The sequence below is a fragment of the Schistocerca piceifrons genome, chromosome 3 (genome assembly GCF_021461385.2).
Source record: "Schistocerca piceifrons isolate TAMUIC-IGC-003096 chromosome 3, iqSchPice1.1, whole genome shotgun sequence".
Classification (NCBI taxonomy): domain Eukaryota; kingdom Metazoa; phylum Arthropoda; class Insecta; order Orthoptera; family Acrididae; genus Schistocerca; species Schistocerca piceifrons.
Window position 1 is genome coordinate 502,525,789 of NC_060140.1, and position 5,484 is coordinate 502,531,272.

A 5,484-nucleotide genomic window follows, 5' to 3' on the forward strand; every position below is an offset into this window, starting at 1 on the left:
GCTCTTTCTATTACTTTGGTTTATTCGTACATAAAAATAAATCGTGACGGTTACAGTACAAGTGTTCTGCAGGGAGTAAAATCGTCAACCTGATCATCGTGGTAATCAGTGGTACTAATGTGTGTGTGTATGTGTGTGTGTGTGTGTGTGTGTGTGTGTGTGTGTGTGTGTCAAAGTATCCACTGTTCCCGTTCCCACCAGAAATGTTTGGGAGTTTGAGAACTTACAGTCTTTTGAGCCGAATTGTTTTCATGTATGTAAATGTGTGACTAGAAGTGCAAAGATTCGAGTTCGATAGTTGCGTGGTTTTGGAATTTTCCCGAAAGCCGCAGTGACTTACGACTGACCAAATCGCACGATGATTGGATTACACGTCAATCCGTGTATACCACAAAACTAGTTTGATTGCTTGTTCCACAAGTTAGAGGGAGGCGAAACCTAGTGTTTTCCACAGAATTGTAAGATACTAAACAGTATGTTAGTTACGCAGTAAAATGCCTATTCCATTCATCATGTCCATATTTACATTGCTTTTGTAGTTGTTGTTTTATTGTGGTTTTTAGTCCTATGACTGATTTGATGAAGCTCTCGAAGCCAAGCTAGTCCGTCTTGTGCATAAGTTCTGTCACCTACATCGATTTGAACCTGCTTACTCTATTCATGCCTTGGTCTCACTCTACAATTTCCCCACCACCTCACACCCACTCTTCCCTCCGTTACCAATTTAGCTACTCTTGGTGCCTCAGAAGGTTTCCTACAAATCAATCCCTTCTCTCAGTTGTGCAACTAAGAATTTTTCACGCCCAGTTCGGTCGGATACCTTCACGTTGCTTATCTAGTCTACGAATCTATAGCATTCTTCTGTGACCCTCCTATTCTCCTCTCGACTGTTTATGGTTCACGCGTTTCACACCCATTTAAAGCTATACCCCACAAAATTATCATCAGAAAAGAGCTTAAGCTTATATTGAATGTTGAAACACCCTGGTGAACCAAAAGTATAACCCCTGTCCACCGCGATACTGAATACCGCCCTGTAGCGTTGCGGGCACGTGACGTGGCAAGGTAAGTATAAAAGTAGAGCAGAGGCGAATGGCGAATCAGTCCAGAGACTGTAAGTACGGCAAATAGCTTCCCAGCTATATGAGTGGCTCGAAGACTTCTTCGGTAATAGAAACCAGTACGTTGTGCGAGTGTTCATCAGAGACAACGGTATCGCCACGACTGCCCCCAGGAAAGCGTCATAGCATCGACCTTCTTCTCTGTATACATAATGATCTGGCGGGCAGGATGAGCATCAAGCTGCGGCTGTTTGCTGATTATGTTGTGGTGTACGGAAAGGTGTTGTCGTAACTGACCGTAGGAAGATACAACATGTAGCGGGACTTTGAATTTCGCCGCGCTACACTCGTTCCCTCAGATAAAAATTATACCGTCGCAGCGGTATGAGCGCTCGACGGCAGAGAAAATACTAAAATTGTAACTTTTTTTTGTTTTTCGATCCGGTTCTTCATTGCCTCTCGAGAGCGGACGCTTAATGCAGACGTGATCTGATTAAGACAAAAAAAACTTATTAATGTGTAGACATTGTGGAAGTTGTTATGAAATTCGGAGGATGGAGAGAAGCAACTAAAATAAATTGCCTTTAATATCAAGACGGTTTTGGATACATTAGAAATTCCTGGACAATGAAACTTATTGCAAGATTTCGGAGGAGACTTTTCACGCAGAAATGAAGGAGATTTTTGAAGACCTGGACGCCGCACGAAAGAAGACATTTAACCTGGTAAAGGATGAACTCTTATCTACGCCATTTCCCCCTGTCAGTTACATTTTGTTAGTCTCCGTTCTTTTTCAATAATTTTTGTAGTGGAAATTGGTTTAACTTTTGCTCAAAAACGCCACAAGGACCACCCCAACAATAGCTTTTCCGAATCACGAGTCCGATAGCTTTTCTGTAATACGAAGTCCGATTTGCTTTTCATTCTTTCCCTTTTTCACGGTCATTTACGATTTTAAAACCCCCTTTTTATTCACCATTTCTTCCCACATTTTCAACTTTTTCTTTTCTTTTCTTCTCTTTTTTTCTTCTTTATTAACCACTACAAACATGACTTAGACAGAATTCCTGGTTGGTGTGATGTATGGCAGATTGCTTTAAATGTCTAAAAATGTAAACTAATGCGGATGAGTCGGAAAAACAATACAGCATTAGCAGTGTCCTTCAAATATCTGGGCGTAACGTTGCACAGCGATATAAAATGGAACGGGTAGCCCTACGGTGGTAGGAGAGGCGAATAGGCCACTGCGCTTTATTTGGAGAATTTTATGAAAGTGTGTTTCATCTGTAAAAGAGATCACTTATAGAACACTTGTTGCGATCCGTTCTTGACTACTGCTCGAGTGTTTGGGATCCCCACCAAGTCAGATTAAAGGGAGACATTGAAGCAATTCAAAGGCCTGCTAATAGATTTGTTACCGGTTGGTTCGATCAACATGTGACTAATATGGAGAAGTATCGTGAACTCAAATGAGAATCCCTGGAGGGAAGAAGAAGTTGTTTTCGCGAAACGTTATACAGAAAATTTAGAAAACCTGCATTTGAAGGTGACTGCAGAACGATTCTACTGCCGCCAACATACATTTCGCGTACGGACCACGAGGGTAAGATAAGAGAAATTAGGGCTCGTATGGAGGCATATAGAATAGAAAGAGACTGGTATTAGTTCAAGTTTGCGGAGTATGTATGTAGATGTAGATGTAGATGAAATGGGGATATCCACTGACATTAGCATCTTTTACAAAGAATAGATTATTATGGCCTGACGTCTGGGAATGAGCATCCTGCACACGTCGAAGCATCGACGGAAAGTTGAAGGTCGGTGAGACCCGAGCAGCCGACGGTATGTGCTGTGTCCACGGCTCATCACAGAATGTGGATACGAGAGGCTTGCTCTCTCTGTAACGTAGAATAGACTGCGATCTGCGGCATATCTCACGAGATAGTAGCCGTGCTGGCGCAGCTAGAAGTGTTTCGGATCACACCATTCAGCGGGTGTAATCGAACAGGGGCTTCGCAGCTCCCTATGTTTCCGTATTTTGACCCAACGATTGCTGACTGTACAGGATTATCGAGGCTGGACCGTGGATCAATGGAAAGGTGTCGCGTGATCTGATGAATCAGGTTTCTTGCTACGCCAGCTCGACCCACTATTTTCAGTGCCTCATTTCCTAACTTAATTCCTTCCGTGTCACTTGAGATTTTACTATTCTGCGTTACCTTTTTTATACTTTTGTTGATGTTCATAACTCTTTTCAAGGCACTGTCCCTTTCGTTCTCCTGATCTTCCAAGGTTTTTGACAGAATTATTATGTCATGGGCAAACGTTAAAGTTTTTATTATTTCTCCATGAATTCATCGTTGATTTCCTGTACGTCTTAATGTAGAGACTGAACGACAAAGGTGATATGCTATAATCAATTCACTCTTTTCCCAAGTACTGCCTAATTTTGCTGTCGCTCTATTTGCTTAACCGAATTTGTTTTCTGCACAAGTTGTGGATAACCCTCCACTCTCAGTATTACCTCATAATTATAAAGAATATAGTCCGTATTTAAAGTTATTAATAGGAAAGAATATACGCGCACACACACTGACACAGAGCAGGCCACGCACAGGTAATTTAGATACTATCTGCTAAAATACACTCATGCTCATAAATTAAGGATAATGCTGATTCAGGGTGAAACAACGCTCTAGTGGGCGGTTTGCACGTTTAAATCACCTCGGGGCATGGCCATGCGGTGCATTTGACCTGCGGTCGTCGCACGGTGGCGCTGGCAGCAGTCTACATATCCAGAGGTGTGTTGGTGCATGTCAGAGTACGGGGCAGCGAGTAAGTTTGCAGACGTGTTCAGACGTGCTAATGGTGGCTGTGTGTTGAAAATGGCTCAAAGAACACATATTGATGACGTTATGAAAAGTAGAATACTAGGGCGACTGGAGGCTGGTCAAACACAGCAGGTCGTAGCACAGGCCCTCCGTGTGTCACAAAGTGTGATCTCAAGATTATGACAACAATTCCAGGCGCTACAGTACGGGACGTCCACAGTGTACAACACCACAAGAAGACCGATATCTCACCATCAGTGCCCACAGACGGCCACGGAGTACTGCAGGTAGCCTTGCTCGGGACCTTTCCGCAGCCACTGGAACAGTTGTCTCCAGACACACAGTCTACAGACGACTGAACAGATATGGTTTATTCGCCCGGAGACCTGCAAGATGCATCCCACTAACCCCTGGCCACAGGAGAGCCCGTAAAGCCTGGTGTCAAGAACACAGTACATGGTCATTGAACAGTGGTCCCACGTTACGTTCACGGACGAGTCCAGGTATAGTCTGAACAGTGATTCTCGTCGGGTTTTCATCTGGCGTGAACCAGGAACCAGGTACCAACCCGTCAATGACCTTGAGAGGGACCTGTATGGAGGTCGTGGTTTGATGGTGTGGGATGGGATTGATGCACGTACACGTCTTTGACAGAGGAACTGTAGCAGGTCAGGTGTATCGGGATATCATTTTGCACCAGTATGTCCGCCTTTTCAGGGGTGCAGTGGGTCCCTCCTTCCTCCTGATGGATGATAACGCACGGCCCCACCGAGCTGCCATCGTGGAGGAGTACCTTGAAACAGAAGATATCAGACGAATGGAGTGGCCTACCTGTTCTCCAGACCTTAACCCCATCGAGCACGTCTGCGATGCTCTCGGTCGACGTATCGCTGCACGTCTTCAAACCCCTACGACACTTCAGGAGCTCCGACAGGCACCGATCCAGAGTATGCCAACCCGTTGTGCGGCCTGTTTACGTGTGCATGGCGATCATATCCCATACTGATGTCGAGGTACATTTGCAGGAAGCAGTGGCGTTTTGTAACGCATGTGTTTCGGAACGGTTTTCTCAACTTAGCACCAATACCGTGGACATTAAGATCTGTGTCGTGTGTGTTCCCTATGTGCCTATGCTATTAGCGCCAGTTTTGTTAGCGCCACGTTCTGTGGCACCACATTCTGCAATTATCCTTAATTTATGAGCATGAGTGTATATACACTCCTGGAAATTGAAATAAGAACACCGTGAATTCATTGTCCCAGGAAGGGGAAACTTTATTGACACATTCCTGGGGTCAGATACATCACATGATCACACTGACAGAACCACAGGCACATAGACACAGGCAACAGAGCATGCACAATGTCGGCACTAGTACAGTGTATATCCACCTTTCGCAGCAATGCAGGCTGCTATTCTCCCATGGAGACGATCGTAGAGATGCTGGATGTAGTCCTGTGGAACGGATTGCCATGCCATTTCCACCTGGCGCCTCAGTTGGACCAGCGTTCGTGCTGGACGTGCAGACCGCGTGAGACGACGCTTCATCCAGTCCCAAACATGCTCAATGGGGGACAGATCCGGAGATCTT